This window comes from Oryzias latipes, chromosome 12 (assembly GCF_053564925.1).
Source record: "Oryzias latipes strain Hd-rR chromosome 12, Olatipes_Hd-rR_3.1".
In the NCBI taxonomy this organism is placed as follows: Eukaryota; Metazoa; Chordata; class Actinopteri; order Beloniformes; family Adrianichthyidae; genus Oryzias; species Oryzias latipes.
The window spans coordinates 14,360,114-14,381,535 of NC_136248.1; the positions used below are offsets into that span (position 1 = coordinate 14,360,114).

At 39.4% G+C, this 21,422-nt stretch overlaps 1 protein-coding gene across 2 annotated transcripts in view; it reads right to left on the bottom strand.

Moving 5' to 3' along the window:
* Positions 1 to 21,114, bottom strand: part of si:dkey-247m21.3 (5-hydroxytryptamine receptor 4) — an 83,567-nt gene extending 62,453 nt beyond the window's left edge. The window contains exon 1 of one of the 2 annotated variants that reach the window (XM_011481932.4): positions 20,434 to 21,107. The gene's annotated coding sequence lies outside the window, so the exon portion shown is untranslated. Of the gene's footprint in view, positions 1 to 20,433 lie in introns of both variants that reach the window. The other variant, XM_020707796.3, reaches the window with a different exon arrangement.
* Between the last annotated feature and the right edge of the window lie 308 nt (positions 21,115 to 21,422).

The window sequence follows — 21,422 nt, forward strand, 5'->3', positions numbered from 1 at the left end:
GACATTTAAGACATGTTTTGTACAACACATGTATAAAAAATTACTTTATTGTGTTTTTATTTAGTTGTTTATGGGAATATTATATTTTTTGTAACATTTCATTTTGATTCCGGTTCCGGGTTACTTTGCCTCTCTGCGAATACAACTATCTTCAAATTACTTAAAAAGTTGATTTTCTCCAAAAAAAGAGAGCCGACCATGCCCCCGAAGAAAACCCAGGAATACGAAGACCTCAAAAAGACTCTTGACGTTATTCAAGTAACGCTGAAAAGTTTTATGGAACAAGTGTCCGCTAAGCTAACGCCACTTTGGGAAATGATTGAAGACTTCCGAAGATTTCGGGCTCAAAACGAGCAGCGAGAAAACCGGGTCGAGATTCTGGAGAAAAGACTGGACGATGTGGAACAGCAAGTAAGGATGAATAATGTCATTCTCACTGGAGTACCAATCAAAACTGGAGCGAAGCTGACAGCAGGAGCAAGCACTGCTAATGCTAGCGCTAGCGGTGGAGAGTCTCTGGAACAGCAAATGCATTCATTTCTCACATTTAAAGGGATTTCCTTGGATCTCAATACCATCGAGACCTGCCACCTGCTCCCCAGGGGAAAGGAGACGGATAAACCAGCGATCCTCATCAGGTTTGTGAATCACAAACACAAGCTAGCTTTGATGACCCAAAAGAAACACCTGAAAGGTTCGGCTGCTTATCTGAACGACCATCTGACCAGAAGGAATGCTGAAATCTCCAAACATGCACAGCTTCTCAGGAAGCGTAAGCAGATTGAGAACACTTGGGTTAAAGGCTGCAGGATTTACGTCAAACCACTCGGTCCATCGGACTGGTCCAAGGTTCTGGTTGTGAACACCATGAAGGACTTTGAAAAGTGTTTGATCACGGTCGTCTGAAACAACATGCAGTAATAAATCAAAGAGTCAAATCATTTCAAGAAATATGACGCCTTGATTCATCACTTTTCCATCGTCTGACGTAACCTGAATAACAGCAGGGCTCTGACATGCAGACAACCTGAGCTCAACTTTCACCGCCGCTGATATCAGCTGAAGAAGGATATGGACCCGAATCTAATGTCTGCAGTCATAACATCAAAGAGAACTATTAACTGTTTGAACCCAGAAGATAAGCTGTCATTCAGCAGAAGAAGAAATACCAGCCTTGGACAATCGACAGATTATGGACCCTTTTTATTTTTATTTTTCCCCTACAGCATTACTTTATTATAAAAAAAAAAAAAAATACAAAAAAAATATTTAAAAAAAGTAAAACAAATGATTAATCACTTATTGAAAATGGTTAAATTGATCGACGTTTAATGATATTACTTCACTTGCTCCAAAAATTGATAAATTGATTCAAGAATCTTTCCTAATGTAGCATAATTTTGCACATGTTTTTAACTTTTGATACTTGATGGAATTTTGCTATGAAAATTCCTAAAACAGTGTTGTGTCTACTTTACTGATATAGTATTGTTTTATTCATATGAATGACTTTTATAAGTAACATAATCTGCAAATATTTCAGATGACTGATCTGCATTTGCCATGCTGATTTTTGAAATAGTTATTTTTTACATAATAATTAAATAATTCATCTTTGTCATGTGCTTTATCGATACCTTATGATTCTTAATTCTGTCTGATAAAAGCTAGGAACCGGATATTGATAAATCATGTAATAAAATGGTTAAATTATAACGGGGTGGGATTATATAAGTTCGCTTCCTTCCACTCCCTTTCAAGCAATATTTATTAATATGTCTAATTATCCTAAGTTTGATTAGTTACTGTATGAATGTATGACTGATGATTGTATTGCTTTTGTGTATTATTTCTACTTAATTGCTTGAAATAAACCATTTCAAATAAAAAAAAAATATAATATACTTCTGCTAAGAATACAATTATCTCTAATATATTTTTTGGATAAAAGGCACCTTTATTTTTTCAGGCTTTAGTTGTTTTTGTTTTTTTTGGGGGTAAAATACATTGAAGAGCGCTACAAAAAACAGGGAACTAAACTGTTTATGAGCTGACATTATACACAAACACTATTAGTTTTGTTGCATGTATTGGCATTTTTTGTTAACACCAGGGGGTAGTTTTTAAATGGTTTTCATTGTCATTACATTCGAGACGCAGCAGTGAATCTGCAAAAGGTATTTGTCTGTCCATCAGCCTTCACTAACGATAGAAATCCACAAAGTGTAATAAATGCAGGTGTAATGCTGCCACTCTTCACCACTCTTTATCTCAGCCACTGAGATCAAACCTGGGATGTTCTTTAATGAAACATCCTTTAGTCATAAAGGTCTCAATGTTGTGCCTGTTTCCTACAGATAACCATGTTAAGATGCTCCACTCCAGATCTTAGATGAAATGTCACACAGCGATGCATTTTAGGCTCCTTAAATGGGTTCACAGTTTGAAGAACCATGATTGTATTCCACCAGCAGTTGGGAAACTATACCAACAGCTGTTTGAAGTGGAAACTAAATCTGATTTGAAGAAAGATTTTGAGGCAATTTGTCACGAAAGAAGTTGTGTGTGTGTGTGTGGGGGGGGGGGGGGCATGTCCTGTTTCACTGATCAGACATTTTTAACATGTTTTTAAGGCATTTTTTTGATGATGAAAGACAAATTTAAAGAAAAGTCCTTGTGAAACAGGGACAGATACAAAAAATACAGTTTAAAAAGGTTTGCAATGGTGATGTCAAAAATATGCAAGGCTTGCCACAAGCTCCTGTAAATGCAAGCCCCTCCGATTAGATCTATGGATATCTTTGTTTTCCTCGTCTGAACTGTCATCTGTCTGGATAGCTCCAATTGTGCTCGCCATTTTTTGTTCATCCAGTAATGTTAGGTAGCGGGTGTGCGGGGCTGAAAGCTAGTGGGAGAGAGTGTAAATAGAGAGCTCTCAGTAATGTAACTGAAAGCTCAGTAACTGTGGTAGAATGTACTAATAATGTTCTGTTTGTGTTATTTTGTTTGTATTATTTTTCAGTGGGCTGAACTTTATGAAACTATTAATTATGTACTTGTTTGTTTGTACACATATGTAATTTACACTTGATTATCTTGTTGTTTTCTAGGACATGGTTTCAGCAGACCAGAAGGAGTTCATTAGAAATTCACCTCTGAGTTGTGGATAGGACCGTTGGTGCTGAGTAAGCCTTACCCCACTTGCCATAATCTCTTTGTTTACATGCTCTCCTGCTAGTTTACAATCCCTTACACCCAACCTAACATTACCAATGCAATATTTCAGTATAAAAAATAATCTAAGCTTGATTTCATTATTAAGCAATATGTCCTCCCTCATTAGAAAAATGCCACAAGACCATGTTAAAAACCAACAAAAACACAATTTTCAATGTAGTGGGTCCTTAACTGACTGCAGCTGTAAGTCTAAATAATAAGTTACACTGTTGAAAAATCCTCATAACTGATAAATTGCCTCCAAAATGGCCAAATCCGGGGATGAAAATGGTACCCATTTGTTAATCTTTAGTTTATAACTACTATAACAAACTAATGTTGTCTAGTAGAAGAGATGAGAGAAAAGAGTAAATAGTTTCCCTCTGACTAGAGGTGGGACATTCTCTGCAGAAACCACACTAACAATCTAAAATACAGTATGTCTGAACTTGTGAGAGACAAAAGCAGAAAGGACAGTTACAAGACACTGTCAGAATCATTTGTCATTTGATGTCTCATCGTGGACTTTTTCATTAAAAAGACCACACCTCCCAGGTGTTTTTGAAGTCATTAGGAGCAGCAGCATGCTGCTTTCCAAATAGAAACTTTTTACACATTCAACTTCATGCCTCTAATAGTCTAACAGATACCATGCTGCATCCACTGAGAATTGAATTATTGACAATTTGCGAGCACAAAAGGATTAATTTATATTCATTTAAAATGCCAAACTTCTAGGGACAAAGAGGCCATCTGTTGTGTGATGACAGATGCTGCTGGCAGCGACCACACAAAAAATTTAGAATTTGGATCAAATTACGTCAAACACATAATTCTTTTGCTGGTTTAAAGTTATGGAAGGGCAACGTGCGGGCAGCACCCTGAACATAAAACAATCGAAGAGCGACCTTTCCGTTTTGTGGATTCAATGAGAACTTTTAAAAGTTTTAAAATAGAAAGCATATTTCATGTTTCTTTAACTACATGTTTCTTAAATAAATGCTGTTTGCTTCATGATGTGTTCAAGAGCAACACAATAAACAGTTTAACCTATGTTCTATTAAGGTCCGGGTGAATACTCTATACTGATTGGCTGCTGGTTGTGGATCAAAAAGTGTTAATCCACAGTGATAATGCACACATAAAAAAGAAGCTCTGATTACATAGTTTAAATGTTCTATATCACTGCGCTGGCTTCTTTAAAACAAAACTTTTGCTTCATCATCTGGACAAAGATAAGCAGTAAAAGGTGAACTTTCTCTGATCTGATGCTTAATTTAACCCATCGTGCCGATCAGCATACATATCGCTTTTCTTTGCCTCTGCAGCTGAGGTTGGTGCCGGCTCTAAACGGTGCGCTGTTTTTTTATTATTATTATTATTATTTATTTTTTAACTTGTCCTGTCCAACAGCTGGGCAAACAGATGAGAGCTGAAGGCCTCTTGGGTTGGACATATTTTACTTTAACAACAGGGGTTATGAATTTTCTGATAAACCAGAGATATGTCTGAATAAACCCCTTTTGTAATCGAGGCCAAACTTTATTCATTTTAATCGTATTTGAAAATCTTTTGTGTTGGACCGGACCGGAAAAGGAAAGGGGGGAGGAAGAAAGAGGGATATTAGAAAGGGGGGGGTAGGAAGGTGATTATAGGGGGGGGGGTTAAACCATGAAGCAGCATAAAGCAACAAGTTTCTGGATGTTTATCATTACAGTGAGGTTTAGATGTGATTCAAATCTAGAAGGGGCGGGGCCTGTCCACACACACTTAAATGAATGTCATACACATACCTGTTGGCTGCAAAAATGTCCACATGTCAACATGTACACCATACAGATAGTGTTCACACACGCATACTTATGCCTTCAAACCAACTAGTGTGAAATATTTCATTCAATCACACAAACTATTTGTGCAAAGGTGAGCTAACACCTGTGCTTAAGTGAGTGTTTATGTTCTTCTAAAAGAGATGGTGGAATGTGAAAAGAAGGAGGGAGAATGCCCAGCCATCCCCACACCAAGACCCCTGCCGCAGCAGCCGTGGCTTCCAGAACCCCCTAACGCCACATGGCAGCAAGCAGAGAACAACCACCCCCCGGGCCAGGGCCAGCAGGACCGCCACGGGGGCCCCCAGAGCCAGAGAGCAGGGAGGCATGGGGGGACAGAGAGTGCAGCCCCAGCTCAAACAGGAGAGCAGCCCCCCTACTGCGCCGGGAGGGCCCAACGCAGGGCCCCACCCGAGAAGAGTGCCCACAGCCACAGACGAGCACCTCATCACCAGGAGTTCTGGGCATCCCCCCGTCCCAACCCCAGGTACGAGCCAGGACCCCCCAAGGGAGACCCGCTCCGCGCTCCAGGCAGCCACCCACCCTGCCCACGGTTGGTCCAGGAAGAAGCAAGGCATGGGCCGGCCGGCCCTGCCCAGGAGGAGGGCACCCAGGTAGAAAAGGGGGCCCACAAGGGGTGTTGTAAACATGGCCCGACCAGGCTCGGAGACAGTTGGAAATTTGGCGAGGGCCAGCACTCAGGGGCAAGGACCAGAACCCACACAACAGAGACATGGACACCCCTGGCTCAGGTGTGATGTGATCCCCGGCTTCTGGCCTTGCCAGAAAGCTCAGGGATCCCTCTCCCTGAACGGTGCGTCGTTAAGTTACCGTGATGACGCGCCGCATCACGTAACAAATAATCTGCTTTTTGTGAAAAAAATTGATCTAAACCGAAAATATAACAAGAATAAATTGTTAATAACTGATTGAATATATATAATGCACACTTTGTCTGCCATTAACCCTTACTTAATTTAGGACATAAATTGTATTTATTTAGCACAACATGACAAACTACATGTAAAATGTTGAAAATCCACTTAACAGGAAAGATCATCTTCTTTTAATTTTTTTTATAAACTTGAAGAATTAGTGAGGAAGGTTGGAGCTAACAGACAAACACCTAACACCAAGTGGCTCTATATGTGCCTGAAGCAGTTGAATGCTCTGACCAAATGGAACTTTTTCTGGGCAATTAGGATGTGGGTAAGCATCTATAAAGTGTTGTGTAAAGCTTTAGTCACGTGTACCTGTACAGGAGGTCAATCTGTACAAGTGCTGCTGGTTTTTGGGTGGTCTGGGCCCGTCGAGGGTCATGGACAGGAGTGGCAGCATCTTAAGAGAAGTTCCCTTGAGGCTTGTGCTGTGACCTTAAGAGACGTCATGAAAATTGAATGTACCATTGTCATACGTGTGGTAAATGTATCGTGAAGTATTTGTAAACATAATGTAAGTTACAGGCACTCATGAGGCACAGGTGATGCTGTTCCATGATGCCCTTCCGCCACATACTAGTCGTTAGAAAGGTCTGTGCCCTGAGAGTGGTAAATCATGAGTCCAAATCCACGGTTGAGTCTTTCCATAGACTCTAAAAATGGCACTCAATTTGTCCCTGCTTCACAATCAGCATTGAAGGGTTGCATTGGGTTAAACCACCACCTCTCACCGCTCCCCCAAGGGATGGGTCAAATGCAGAGAACAAATTTCAGAGACCAAGATGTGTGACAATTAATTGGACTTTAATTTTAATGGGCTCACCGAGAGGTCTGCGACCTTGATATTTAATGCAGGTCACCTGCATTGACCATATTTGCCTGCAGGCAGCCTGTATCCACCCAAAGGGGCAGTTGTGACTACGGCTTAACCAAGAGTATTTCTGAAGTAATGGTAAAGGGAAAAGATAGCTTACCATTGAGGAAGCCTGAACACAGGTGCGTCATATAATATGCATGTGATCCCTGAAGCCGTTGTTCCCTGTATACTTACCCCCGGGCATGGTTTTTTCTCCCTCTCAAGCACAAGCATCCACATCTTTTGTTTTGTCTTCAAAAAATTAGTCCTTTAAGGTGGTAAAAAGACATGATAGATAAGCCGTTTCGTTTGGATACTGTGAAAATGTTGATCCATGAATTCTATAATGTGTTCTTAATGTTTAACTCCGTGATCTTTATCTGTCTGTCAAACATTGTTAATCTTGCTCTGATATTTTCCTGGACATTTTCCTGCAGCAATAATAAACTAGATACTCATAATTAATGTAATTTTAAAGCAAAGGGAAATAGAAAATTCTGTTACTTTACACGATAAACATGTATTTTTTATGTCAAAAGAGACCTCCTTTAATGCTTTATATTCTGGTTGCATGCTATTTAATTTATACCCATTGCTTCCAGTTTAATTGAGTATATTTTGGATTCCATATGTGCTGCACAAACAGCTTGAATGCTTTGAAGCATGGACAGTAGGGGGGGGTCTTGTGTCTGACACTGGGACTTTGGCAGTCAACCCTTTGAGTCCTGTGGGTCGTTATGTGGGTTCTTAGTCAGTGCTATTTATAGGGCAGCATCCCATGAATGCTTGATTGGTTTTCAATCTGGAAAGTTTGAAGTCTGCCAGTGAGAAGTTCTCTTCTGTGAAGGTTTTTTTTCCTGCATGTTTTGATTTTTGGACAGAAAACAAAAGGAGAGAACAGGGGAGAGAAGCTGCATTAGAGATGGTTTTCTTTACTTCATCTCTATGAAAATCCAACATATTTTCAATCCTCTACACGTTTTTATTCAGTATGGGAGCAAAAATGTAGGACCTCAAGTCTCTTGTCATTCTGTGAAAACAGACGTGAGCTGGAAGGTCTTTAGTTTACCTGTCCATTGAAGTTACTCCAGTCACCTGTGGCCATGAGGTCTGGGCTCAGAGTTGTGATCAAACAGATCCGGTCACAGACAAATGCAGACAAAATGAGCATTCTTCACAGACTGAAGGTGTCCCTTAGAGATAAGGTTCAACGCTCAGCTTCCCAGGAGGCGGCTCAACGTACAGTCACTCCTCCCTCACATTGAGAATGGTTAGTTAAAGTGATTAGGAGATCTAGCAAGAATGCCGCCCGAACCGGTGGTCAAGTGCATCTCCAATGGGACCACCTGTTCAGTGGCTGTTTTACACTGACTTACTCCCCGGGCGAGACCCTCCCCAGGCCCCCCATTAGAGTCACCACAGAATTGTGTTCATCCGTGTCAACTTGATACAAAACACTTGAGAGTATTTAATATTTCGATCTCTACTCCAGAAAAGAAAAATCAGGACATGGTTGCTGTTTTCAAACCCATGATTGACACATTTCTAGGTAAGATGGTTAAATAAGGTTTTCTCCCCATAGAGTTGTAGTAAAAGGTAAATATTCATCGTTAAAAGAAACAACAGATTTATGAAAATGCCATTGACTTATTATAGAACCCAACATGATGTAAATAAATAATAAACATCATACATGCAGGCTCAAAATTAACCCACGTTAAAGAATTAAAGAATATGTTGAAAACGTTTAGGGCTAAACCCATTTTAAATTTCAGAGAATCCATGTCTACATATAAGCTGTGCTTAGCAGGTGTTTCCTGCTCTGGCATTCTGTTTAAAAACACAAATCCACAACCTCCCTTGGTTTTTTCTTTGTAGACTGAATTCTAAAAAAAAAAAAAAAAAGTCCCAGTTTGTCTGAGATCAGTACATCATATATTTAAAAGCTATTTGACATTTTCAAAAGCTCAAAAGGCTCTAGACCATAAAAAACTGACAAAAAACAACCATAAGACAACCTAAATAAAACCAACAATCTCCACAATAACATCACTCCTCTCTTAATTCACGAACTCCTGTTGCATGTTACCCATCACCCCATGAAAGACAGCTTTATGCTGATTACACTTTCAAAATCTGAGATTGGAGTTGAACAGAAGATGGCTACAAATGAAATAATTCCATTACAATTTCAATTATAATGACACAAATTTACATTTGTGTTCCTTTTCAATGCAGGCATTGAAAATGACTGAATTCCTGTCTTTAAGAAGGCGTCGTCTCTGCACAGTTTTCTGTTTAGCAAGATTAATGTCTCATTTTTTCAAATCAAGTTAAGGACAGAAACCTAAAAGTAGAACCCAAATAGATTATGCTCAAAGAAAGACTCTTTCAGAAAATCTGAGAACATTTAATGAGTGGTGTACAGTCAAAGGCATGTCACAATGAAGTTATTACTTCATGACAGCAGAAAAAAGGTTTAAAAAGCTGAAGACGTTTCATTTTTCTTATCCAAGAAGCTTTTTCAACTCATGATATGTTAGGCTACAGAAAAGAATCAACTAGTCAATTTTCAATTCCAGAGCCTTCAAAAGAGAAAAAGAAAACATCAACCCTGCAAACCAGGAGCTGCAGCCCAACAGAAAAGTCCCATGTGTGTGTTTCTCTGCAATGATGTAAACACCTAAAGAATCATTTTGATTACAGTCAAACATTTTTTGTATCTACTTTGGACCATTGACTGTTTATGAAAACTGGACTGAGTGAGTGTGATGTCATCCGTAGATTTTTTTTTTACTTCCAATCGCTTGAAGTCAATTCATTCTCCATTTTTTGCAATACAGACAACGTTGTGTTGCAGCCAGACGTTGCCTGTAAGTACTGATTGGTCCAAGTCCAAGTAAATATTTCTATAGCAACCACCTACGCTATTAGGTAGTGAGCTTGTTGGAAGGCCGCACCCTAACCACTAGAAAGTGGCCTCGGAAGAATCTGTCAATCAAACGTTTTGAATGTTTGATGTGAGACCACATATTTTTATTGAAGCATCTGATTGGTCAGTTTATAACTTAAATAACTTGCACTACAGAAGAAATAGCATAAAAAAGTACGATTAGCAAGAACATGTTTAAAAAAATCAGATCAAGATTGGTTAGTCTGAAAAATAGAATGACCGGGTAATAACTGTTTATTTCTCTATGGAGGTCTATGGGTTCTTGGAACAAGCAGGTCCTGCTTGCAATGTGACAGGGGAGGGGTCACTCAGTCCAGTTCTCATATATAATGCTTTAGACAGTTCATGTGATCATTTCTCCCAGCTTCTAACTGATGCAAAAAGGTAAAGTTGGATGTGGGTGAGGTCACACCGTTAATGAATAAGAAGACCTAGCTGGCTCTCAGAATCAGGCTAATGAGTTGGCGTTAATGCAGATGGCTCAAAATTAGCCTCAAGGCGGAGGCTCCCTCTTAAACGTCTGCAGGGAGGGCCTGACATAAAAAAACCCTGTTTTTTAGATCGGACTCGCTCGTCAAAATCACTTGGACTGATTTTATAGCAGAGCAGCTCATTAAAAACTACAGCCGCTGTCCTTCAACAGGAGCGCATTACACCTGCGTGCTTCATTCACACATGCACATACGTGGGAACCTGTCTGGACTGTCCCTGTGCTGGCACGAGTCCAGCGCTCCATCTGACATTCTGCTTTCCAGGAATTAATGTTATTCTCTCACATGTGTAGTGCCTCAACAGTCCACTACTGCATTCACTTTGTATCAGCAATATTCTTCTGTAGAGGCTCCAGGATCAGAATTAGTCTGCAGGAGAGGAGGTTCTGGTTGCTCTTCTTATCAGAGCTGGACTTCTATTCTACATGTAGGGATTAGCCAGCAGAGTCTACGAAAAATCCTATTTATGTGTGAACATGCAACATTTATTTAATGCAATTAATGCTGAAAGAAAATGTGTCAAAGAAAGTGTAGAAAGTGGGTGAGTGTGGGACGTAGTTTCTTCTTGTGGTTCTGAAAATGTTAAATGATCTCACTGAAATCCCCCCCAGTGCTAAACTTACCACATCCTTCATGATGGCATCATGCTGCCCTCAAGAAATGATTGACCAAACTGCTCTTAAAACGCTCCATTACCACGAATTTTCTAGCAATAAAAAGACTGGCGTCTGTAATAAATACACTTACCTAAGCTTTTTAAACTGACCAAAAGAGAAGAATAAATTTGCAGCTGAGAAGATTGTTTTTTAATTGTTGAATTTAGACTTAGTGAGCTGAGTGTGCAGAACCAAAAAAAGAGTCTCTTAAAAAAAAACTTGTGCAAAGTTTCCTATTTTTTATAGCTAAAACAACTACTCAGGGCAAGCTCAAGAGCAAAATGTAACCTGTGTCTGAAATGTTCAATGTGATTAAAATAGAACAAATTTAAATAGCAAAAAATGCACAATCACACCATCCGTTTTCAGAATAAGTTAATTTTGGAGTGCTATCCAAATCTACAGTTCCATAATCCAGTGTCCTAGAAATTTCCCAGAAATCTGCAAAAAACCAGTGTGCATCAAAGCTCACTGGATTGGGAAATATAGACTAGAGCCCTGCGCGGGACTATTTTTCTTCATCCCGCTCCCGCCCGCGCCCGCTGAATTTTTGACCAATCCCGCCCGCTCCCGCAACGTATGCGTTACACTCCCGCCCGCTCCCGCAATATGTATGTCCACTCCCGCCCGCACCCGCAAAACTCAGAGAATTTAGTCCCGCACAGTAATAGAGATGCATTGATTTTGTATCGTCCCCCGTCCCGCAGGAAAAAAACATGTTTTTTTATTGATATTATTAAAGAGATTCATGTCCTCCTCCAGCCTCATCTTTTGATGCTTTCCTCCTGTGTAATGTGCAACTTAAATATTAAATATATTTTCACAAATCCTGTTCGGTTAAAAGTGTCCGTGTGTGCGCGCGCAGACAGACGGCCTGAAGCGCGCTCTTAGTAAGAGGCGGGGCGGGGCGCACCCCCAACATCAGGTTACATGACAGAGGCCATTGGGCGTCTCTACCTGGTGCCTTCACGGAGCTTCAGTACATAAGAATCAAACAGCTGCACAGCCTAACGTAGTCCGCTATTATATATTCATGAGATATTCATGCCAGCACTGATCCCGCGGGGTTTATTTTTTGCCGCCCGCTCCCGCCCGCAGCACAATCCAAACCGCCCAATTCCGCGAGATTTGGGTTGGGTCCCGTGGGACCCGGCGGGACCCGATCCCAATGCAGCCCTCTAATATAGACCACAATGCATTGCATTTGAGTGATCTGAATCTTTGCAACAACAAAAACGTATTTAAGTGTTTTTAAAAAAAACAACTACATTTTCATCATCAGAAAACAGCGGATTCATAAATAGACTTTTGAAAATGCTCACATTGATAAGGTTTTCACTTGGGGAAATCGGTGACTTCATTTCTGCTGTTTAAAAGAAAACCAAGTAGTGAGCATGATGTCTGAATTGCTTTTAAAATCCAGAGCACTAGACTAGTTGTTGGGAGAGAATTCGGACATAGCCTTAAAGTGTGGTGGAACACAAGCTGGACTTTACTCCGCTTGTCAAGTAGGGGGGTTGACGAAGGACCCAAAATGCAGAGACGGGAGGCAAGCAAAAAGGGTTTTAATTCTCAAACAAAAAAGCGCTGCTGAACAGGGTAAACAAACAAAACCAACTGTCGGGGTAACCAGGAAGACAGGGAATCAGACGGTCAGGGAAATACCGGTATGGACCAGCACAAGAGAAAGGCAGAGACAAGACTTAACTACACACAGAACTGAAAAGACACAGGTCAGGAGAGATTGGACCAGGGAAGTAAAACTCAAAACTACTACATACAGGAAACCTTCAAGATAAAACAGGAAACAGAACTCCAATTATGACAGAACAAAATAGAAGCAAAAACCAAGGCAAAAAATCCAAACCCTGACACGGCCCAATTAAAGGGCCTATAAAAATCAACAGAGCTTTTAAGGGTATTATCTTGTTCATTCCTCACAAAAACCACTCTAAAGCAGTATGTTGATCCAGTCACACTTTAGAGCAGGAGTGTCGAACTCATTTTCACCGAGGGCCACATCAGCACAGTGGTTGTCCTCAAAAGGCCAGAAATAACTTGTACATGTAACTAAATTTAATGAAAAGTAAACGTAACTACTCCTTAATGTTAAATACTCATTTATTTATTTATTATAACTTTATAAAGTGACAATTACAGCTGCACAAAAAACATATGTTTGCTTGTGACTCTAACTTAAATCCTTTTAAATTTGATTCTGTCAGGTTAGGTTATATGGACAGTCCTAATGTATATTTTCCCAATCCGATATTTCAAGTCTATTTACCCCAAGATATGAATAAATACACACGTATTTCTATTTTCCATTCTAAGAAATTAAAAACTTTTATGTTCTCGTGGGGCCTTGAGTTTGACACATGTGCTTTAGAGTATTTCTCCAAAAACCTGCTCTCTGAGTATGGAGTCCTATACTGTTTATAATTAAATAAATAATTATGCCCTCGAGCAAATACACAATCAACCAATAAATCTCATAAATATATAAAAAACTCATGAAATTGTGAAAAACCTGCACACAGATTATAAATTAGCCATTAGATTATCAAATATGTTTCATTTTGCTTTAAAAACCTGTTCATTATTTTAAAACAACATTTTAAAATATGCATCTTAATCATGTTGAATCTCATTATAATTCTGTCTTTTTTCAGAACCTCGGATTTCAAAATCAATATTTTCCAAAGTAGTTTTGTTTTAATTTCACATTACTGTTTTTCACAATGACTTATTTATTTCATGAAGAGCTTTTCCAGAAGAATGAGTCTGTCTGTCAATCAGTGGGAGGGATCTAAACGCACATTGGCTGATCCCTTGACTCGTATTCCTGGATACCCGCTCTGCGGTGTGCCAGTCAGAGAGTTGACATATTTCAGTGATATCTGCACGGCTTTGGGTCAAATAGAGACAATCTGTCTGCTGCAGCAGATGCAAATATCAACCACTCCGTTTTTGTAGTTTGAGGGTTCCTGTGGACCACAGAGGAGCTCCAGTCGTCCACATCTTGAAGTCTTTCGTTGAAACACTCCTGACTCTCGCTCTCACGCCATTCTCTCAGAGCTCTTCTCTGCTCTGCAGCTAACACAGCTCTGCTGTCTGTGCTCACAGATCCAGTCTGACGTCACATCGTGCCTTACACTGCCTCGTGCCTTGAGACAATGATTATAAATCAGGTCCTCTGATTTTATGTTTCCCTCTCGGGGAAAATGTTAAACCTTTCCTGCGATGACGTGTCTGACCGTGGTCGGACAACGCAGCGGAGATCCGGTGTTTCTATTTGGGGTTCACTTCCCTGTTCAGACCCTCTGAGCCTCCAGAGCGGGTTAATAAAAGAACCAGTCTCTGTTATTTTGGAGGAAACCTTTTTTAATTATTACTTTTCCGGCGAACTGAGCAACACACCCTTAACTTGCACTAACACACATGTACACACTCACACACACACTGTTGCACTGCTCGCTCTGATAGAGATGGAAAAAAAACGCAGAGCCGGCCATCATCAAGACGTAGTTTTCACTGCAGGAGCTGAAGCAGAGACACTCTCTGGGATGATATCATGAACTCAAACATGGAAACATTATTATCATTTAGAACTATTCAAAATAAATAAACATGATCTCTTATCATTCTCCGTGTGCACTGTGCATCCTTGCATTGTAAGTGAGATACGCACAGACACCGCTCCATGAAGCTTAGTGGAACTCCAACAGCCTAATTTAGACCACTACTATATTTTCACGAGAAAATGAAAACCGCCGAACCGACCACAAAATCACCCGAATTCAGCATACTCGCCCAAAGCCATTTTTACCCGCAGATTTAGAACCAAAACCGTCCATATTTGGCAACACTGTGGATGTGTTGAGGTGCATACTCCCCCCTAGTGTTGACGGGGGGGGGGGTAGGTATTGCTCCATCATGTTTGATGAAGCATCTTCGATTCTTGGATGTACTTAGGGTGCTGCTGCTCATGTCTGAGTAAAGGAGTAGCCAATCACAAAAGTGTCTCTGCCTTGTTTGGTTTGATTGACAGACAGACTCATTCTGCTGAATAAGCTCTTCATGAAATTAATAAGTCATTCAGAAAAACAGCAACATGAAATAAAAACAAAGCTACTTTGGAAAATATTGATTTTGAAATCAGAGTTTATGAAAAAAGACAGAATTATAATAATATTCAACATGCTTAAAATGAATATTTTAAAATGCTGTTTTAAAATAATGAACAGGTTTTTAAAGAAAAATGAATCATATTTAATAATATAATGGCTAATTTAAAATCTGTGTGCACGTTTTTCACAGTTTCAGGATCTTTTTATGTCTGTATGAGAGATGTATTGGTTTATTGTGTATTTGCACAAAGTCATATTTATTTATTTATTTGTGAACAGTTTAGGACTCCATATCTGAGCACCAGCCCCTCCCAATCCAGGGCCTTCAAGGCCATGTCTGAAGGCCTAAAAATATCTGAATCATGTCTTAATGATATTTTGTCCTTGCATACTCATTAAATCATTCCAAATGGTCTGTCCCTTTCCTTTAAATTTGTTTATGACACAATAAAAGACAGATGTATTTTCACATTGGAGCATTTTCTAACAAGCATATTTCAGCTGTCCTTTGTTGCCAGGCACAGTCAGAGCTAAAGAGGCCTTCACTATCAGTTCTGAAGGCTCTGTAATGCAAAATCAATGTTGATCATTCATTTCTTTCAACCAATCAGATTTTGAGTTGGTGCCAGCAGGGCCTTGTAGCAGGCTTAGGCAACGTCACAGTTTTCAGACCTTCTGATTGGACAAACCCAGGAATATATGAAACATTTCCCACATGCAGCCTTGCCCAGTTTGAAACAGAGCCACGGAGCACTTTTTGATCCGTCTCGGTTAAAAAAAGCTGACTGTTATGTACGCCATGGATGATTTAGAAGGGAAATCTCCCACTGATCTCCTTGACTTCCTTTATCAGAAATATCTGAGTGAGATCATGAAGCAGCAGGACAGATTTGGGTGTTTGAAGCTGACCATCACCGAGTCCACTGCATCTGTCGAGCGGACATTTTCGACTCTAAAGCGAATGAAAACCTACGCAGAAGCACAACTGCACAGACTCGGCTCTCAGCACTGCCTTGATGGAATAGAAAAGGACTTCTTGACAGAACTGAAGCACGATAATCTAAATGACAGGGTGATGGAACTGTTATTGAAGAAAGAGAGGAGGAGGATGGATTTGTCTTCAAGTAATCCGATTTTTTGACGAGTGAAATGATAAATATCATAATAAATAATATTCCAAATTTATTTAGTTATTTCTAATGTTTTTTGCTGGCTGTAGTAGCATAACAAGATCTGTTTACTGTTTTGTTTGTTCAGTTTATTTAGAGGGATTTATTGTAGCTACAGGAATTTTCAATATGCAATGCAAAGCTCTGCATTGTAAAATGGTTAATGAGGAGTTGAGTGAATCAGACGTAGCACCACTGAAGGCCCAGGTGTGTAATGCACGGTCCGCCACTGGCACAATATGCACATCCATCTTTGCAAAAGTTTGGATGTTGTTTGCCGAGGCCGGTTCCAAGATGACGTTAAGAAATGGGCGGTACCCACAGGGAGTGATAGGTGGTGCCTCAGAGGTTGAGTCATCTTACTTCTGGGTAGGAATAGAGCTCATGAAAATAACTTGTATTTCTTAAAAAAAATGTTTTTTAGTGTGCCAAATGAAATATATTATCATATATATATGGATATATTTACTCTGAAAGGCTTAAGAAAAATATGATATAGACCCTTTAAGCAACATTCTGTAAACAGCTTTTGGGCGGGAATGCAGTAAAAAATGTTAAATTATGTTGAGTCAAAATGCACTCTTAAATAAAAGTATGTTATATATTTAAAAAAAAAGGTCTGATCAAAGAAACAACTTGAAGTATTTTTTTCATGTCATTAAAGGGACTAAAATCTGAATACTCCGTTTTCTTATTCTATTGGATGGCCTCCTATCACCTGATCATAAATGGTAACTGCAGATGAAATTGTATTAGATTTGCAAACAGTCATTTTTACTTTGTCAAAAAGAGAATTCCTTGTTTTGAACTGCTGCCACTGTGTGCAAACACAATACCGGTACAAACAAATAATAAATCCTATTTTATTTTTATTTTTGACTGGTAAATTTGTGATTGAATAGCCCTGAGTTTTAGAAATCTACAAAAAAAAGGACAAATGTGAGCTTTTGCACATTTCTAACAGATCGAAGACTGTCAGGAATTTCCGCAGTTTCTATTTTTTAAGTACAACTTCCACACACTTCTTTCTGTTTGGGGCCTCATTTATTTCTTTCAACACTTGTAAAATCGCTGTGAATTCTCAGAGTTCCAGCTCATAACAATATTTAGTCAGTTTTTCTTTTTTCAGTTTCAGTAGATAGTTTCTTCCTGGTTTTTTATCCCTACAGCCCTAAGAAGGCTGCATATTACTCAAGATCCCTATCAGTTTCTCCACATGTCACTGCTAATTATCATTTGTAAGGCTACAACAATGTAAAACAAATAGACTAAAGGGCATTTTTGTAAATTTATCAGCAACTGAAACAAAGCTCAGAAAGTCCCAAAAAACAAATAACGGTTGGTTACAGGAAACATCCTAATCCAGATTATATTAGATTCTAGTAGACTGTCGATCTGTAACTAAGGAGCCCGTGTCCTGACATGGAAAAAATAATATATCTTGTTCCCATGAAATAATATTCCGTTCCCACGAAATACTATTTTGTTCCCTCGAAATAATTAATTTGTGCGAACGAAATAATAAATTTGTGCAAGCAAAATAATAATTCACGTCATAAGTCATTCATAAACACGGATATGCTCTCCGTCCTGGCGCAAAAGCCGCTTTCAGCGCTAACTTCCGTTTCTCTTTGACCCACATTCGTTCAAGAAAGGAAAAAGACAAACAAGAATGATCAATTATTATTTTCTCAATGAATATAATAAAAATATCATAAGATTTAGGATGCCCCTAAACTACAATATCCCATACCACAGCTGGCTGGCCGGTAGACGAGACAGTAATAAATTGATCATTCTTGTTTTTCTTTTTCCTTTCTTGAATGAATGTGGGTCACAGAGACACGGAAGTTACCGCTAAAAAGCGGCTTTTGCGGCAGGACGGAGAGCATATCCGTCTTTATGAATGACTTATGACGTGAATTATTATTTTGTTCGCACAAATTAATTATTTCATGGGAACGGAATACTAATTTGAGGGAACAAGATATTCATTTGTGGGAACAAGACATATTTTATTTTTTCCATGTCAGGACACGGGCTCCGTATGTAATTGTCCACCTTACAATCATAATTCTATGAAGTTAGTATAATCTTAATCTTTTTTTATAAAAATTGTTGAAACATAAAGGCAGATTACAGCATATCTGAGATTAAATAAAATCTGTTGGATCACACCAGACTCTTTTTAATCCCGACACCTAAACGTTTATATTATGATCTGTAGAAAGAAAATATATTAATTTAAGATCCAACTAGGGTTGTGCCGATGGACGATATCATCGTCCATCGTGATGGGTGACTGACATCCCGATGGAGAGACCACCATCGTGATGCCACGCCCCCGCCACGTTGCGCGTCGACACCAGAAGCCGCGGTTACATGTACAAAATATCTTGATGGGATCAATGGTCGGATTAGAATCCAACGGTGTACATGGGCCCAGAAAAATGTTTTCAGAATATAAAAACGTTCACTAAGGTCACAATTTCGGTCGGAATAAATCATTTGCACATGCGCAGTATTCGCACATGCGCAGTTTGAAAACCGGAAGGGGATACAACTTCCGCCGAGCGGCTTTTTTTCCAAACTTTATTGAATGTTACAATTCAATACAAAACGATAACAGCGCCGAGCGGCTATATACATTGACATGTCAGCTCGGTAAAATACGAGATGATCTTCTAAACGTGCTTTTAATAATGTTACGGTTATTATGAAACATCTGTTCGCTCATCATTTGAATTTTAATCCGTGTGGTCAGTGCTTTTTCTGAACGGAGCCAGGATTAGCAGTATGCTAACACGGGCTAACAACATTAGCTTTGGGTGGCGCTGCACGTAAACATGTAAGAATAACATCAGCATTTATTTAGTCGGGACACGACTGGAAACACAAATCCGCGTGATTGTTTGAATGTTTTCTAAGGACTGAGCGACATTTCTGCTTTGATGCTCAAACCGCTGTGTGTCTGCTGACGATCCGAGCTGTGCTCAGACACACGTTTAGACCCGGTTCTGAGTTCGGTAGGTAGTACCCCTAGAGCTTCGGGACGGATCGCAGTCTTAAATCTCCCACACATACCGCTCATGTACCCCCCCCCCCCCTTCCCATCAAACACAAAGCTGTAAATCCGCACTCCGCCGGTCCACTTCGCTAAGTGCGGGAGCGGACTACTTCTTTTCTATCTTGCTTGTTACTTTTTCTGTTAAAGTCACTTCCCTCAGTTTATACTGGATCATCGCGGATTAACCATTAGTTGGGAAATAAAATGAAAAAAGCAAAATAACGAATAGCAGTTATATAAGAACGAAAAATGTAAAAATACCCCCCCCCCCCCCCCTCGCCCCCGACGATATCATCGTCCATCCCGATGGTTGACAGCAAACATCGTCAACGGCCAAATTAGGGGACATCGCCCAACCCTAGATCCAACAGTTAAAGAATGTTTTTTTTTCATCTTTATACTGCACCTTTATATCACCTGATCCATCCATCCATCCATCCATCCATCCATCCATCCATCCATTCCGCGTCTCTAAAGCAAAGATGCCCAGACTTTCTTCTCCACAGAAACTTTCTCCAGTTTTCATGCAGTATTCCTGTCCCACCACTTGTTTAGCCATCGATAGTGTCAGGCTGACACACCTCTAATGCAAATGTTGTAAGTCAGCTCATAAAGCAATTCACATTGCAGCACTGTAAATTCAACAAAACTTTGAGCCGGTATTTTCCAGCTGAGCTTCGTGTCTCCATCCTCTTCCCCTGAGCAAATTCTAATGTTAAAAACCCTGAAGAAAATAAAAACAACAGAAAATAATAATAAACCTGTATACCCGAACAATGATTGGATAATCCTCAGGAAGTGCTTTCACCTGGTGGCTTTTTAGCAGCAGTTTAAATGTGCTTATGAATGATTAATGATGCTGAAAGGCTATGTCACATAAAACAGCAACATTATACCGCAAGCGACCCAAATGACATGCCTTCATTTACAAGCGCACTAATAATTTACTGACAGATTCATGTCAGTCACTACTTTGTCAAGAATAAACACTCAAACTGCGTTTCTTTTCAATTAAACATAAAAAAATATGCCTGATCTCTTTGTTTTCCATTACTTGACAAACATGATGGTTATAACTATTCTGTGACAAACTTCTAAATAAACAACTAAACCTTCTCCGTCACTCACCTGTGTTAAGCTTTCAGCCTCCAATGCTCCAAACTGCACGACCCACGATGCACTAAAGTCCTTTAAGGTTCCTGTTAAAATCTAGAAAACACAGCAGCTGCCGCCTGACCGGCAGCTCTGAGTTGCGCGAGCTGCTAAACGCTGATACTGAGTGACAGGCGGACTTGGGCTGCACAGGAAAGGGAGGAACAACACGGGAGGATTGGTGCCCTCTGGTGGCCAAACACGTGTACTGAGAGAGCTGTTCAGTGCTGCTCTATGGTGTTTTAAAGGTGATAGATGCTGCCCTCTTGTGGCTTTGCTGTGCATAGCCATTGGTTATTGATGCTGCCCTCTGGTGGTGCAAATATAGTAATACAAGTTACAATGCTGTTCTCAACGGACAAAAGGTGTTAAATTTATAACGGACAAGGTAATTTATAAAAATAAAACTTTGAAAGAATATTTAATGTTTGGATAAAAATTCTTGGAAAAAGGTCGTGGGAAAAAAATCTGACTTTAATCTCACTGGGAAAAAAGTCAGAATTTTTAGAAAAAAAAGCCAGAACTTTGAGATCAAAGTCAGAATTTCTTATCGCCCTTTGTTTTTTTCTTTCTCCATGGCCCTAATCCTTTTCTATGAATGTTAAATAAAGAAAAACAATAAGGAAATAATCATCCTCTGGGATTGTTAAATAAAGAAAAAAAAAGAAATTACACAAATCAGTGGCAAATGTGCATTTTACGGTAAAATTGAAGGAGTTTAATTTGTGAACCAGAGCTATTTGGTGTTTAAACCATTCAAGTGTCACCAACTATCATGGATATATAACTTCATTTACCAAAAACAAAACAAACAAAACAACAACAAAAAAACATTAAAAATCCAACTGAATAATCCTGCAGGGCTAAAGCCAAACAATTGCAGTTGTATGATATATTAAATATATCCCCTGCATTTAAAAAAAAAAACAAAAAAACAATTGTAAGATAGAAACATTATTTTATAT